The sequence below is a fragment of the Pteropus alecto genome, unplaced genomic scaffold, assembly GCF_000325575.1.
Source record: "Pteropus alecto unplaced genomic scaffold, ASM32557v1 scaffold56, whole genome shotgun sequence".
Lineage (NCBI taxonomy): Eukaryota > Metazoa > Chordata > Mammalia > Chiroptera > Pteropodidae > Pteropus > Pteropus alecto.
In genome coordinates, this window is record NW_006438871.1 from 630,218 (window position 1) to 631,889 (window position 1,672).

A 1,672-nucleotide genomic window follows, 5' to 3' on the forward strand; every position below is an offset into this window, starting at 1 on the left:
CGGCCGCGTGTCGAGTGACCCTGGCGCACCCTGGATTCAGTCAGATGCGCCCCGTTTTATTAGGGCGGCCGCAGACGTTTTCGAGTGCCGCGTGGCCTGCGTTAATTGTTAGTTTTCCCCCCGGCTGCCGCGTGTCACTGTTCTGCTCCCATCTGCCGTAATTTCTAACGCGTTTCGTGTGTGTAGGGCGACGCTGTGAACCGCACAGGGTCCAGGACCCTTAGGGTTCAAGGCGGAAGACAGTTGGGCCGTTGGCGAGAACCTGGGTGCGCTTTAAAGATAGCGAATTTGATCCTCCCTGTGCGTGCCTTTTCTGTCCAAGGCCGGAGAAGAGCAGCCGTTCTGGTACGTTTGACGGCGGCGGGGTCTGGCCTTGACACCGTTTGGGCAGAGACTTGAAGTTTTCTCGAAATAGCAAGTTGAATCACTCTCTTGGGCATTCTGGGATGCTTTCTGCTCTGGCTTTAGCTTACCAGTTTATGTTCGGCTTAAACGTGGTGCCTCGTACATGCCCACGGCGCTTGGGCTTGGTGGTGGCCCAGAGGACCAGGTGGCACCGAATGGACTGCTCTTCGAGGAACTAGCCAGAGATGTAGGGGGGCATTGAACCATGTTATGTCTGCTTGGCAGCTTAGCCAATCAGAAGTCTAGGTGATGGGGAGCTTTTCTTGGTGCTCATGGTTTTGCCTGGTGCTTGCTGTTCCTGGGATTGTGTGGAGGTATTTGCCCCAGTGTTTAGTCAGCAAAACAATCTCCCCAAAGCCACGGCGCTCCTCGGTCTGAGCTGGTTCTGCAGGAGGCGCTGTGTGAGGAGCGTGGCTGTGGCTGAGCGTGAGTGTGACCCGGCCCAGGACACCTCACGGAGCCTGTCTGAGCCCCGCTTCCTCATGGGTCATTTGGGGCAACCCTGCACCTCTTCAGGAATCGTGACAAGTCAGCGACGCGCCATTGGCCTTGCTGGGGAACGCAGGGGACCGAGTGAGCACTGGCCATGTGGCTGTCCCTGGGGCCTGAGATAGCCTGGCTTTGTCCCTGACCTCCAGTCTACAGTCCACGTGGAGACCCGTGATTGCAGTCCTGGTTTAGAACTCTCCGTGCGTGTGTGGCTCCTGGAGAAGTCACGGTCACCAAATCATGCTAATTTTTTAATGTCATTTTACTAATAAATGTATATATATTTAACATACTTATGTAAAGCATACAATTTGATTCATTTCGATATTTGTATACATCCAATTAAGACGTTGAAAAACAGCCTCCAGCACCTGCAGAGTGTGCTCATCCCCTTGGGTTCCGGGCCTCGCCCCTCACCCCTCGGCAGGCCCCGGCCTGGCAGGATGGCTTGGTTGGCATTTCCTAGAGTTCTGTGTAAGTGGACTGGTGGCGTAGCCTCTTTTTTCAGCCTGACATTTTGAATTCGCTCAGCACAGTCGTCTCGAGGTCCGTCCTCGTGTGTGTCCGTTAGTTTTCGTTGCCGAGTGGTGTTCTGTTGTGTGGATGGAGCTCGGTTTGTGTGTCCACCCGCTGCCAGCCTGTTTTACTTCGCTTCCGTCGTGCCCCATGGCAGTCTCCGGGGGAGGAGAGCAGTTGGGCACAGCGGCTGACTGCAGTGGTGGGCAGTGTCCCACAGGCATGGGCAGGAGTCGCTGGTGCGGCCGGGTCAGCCGGAGGC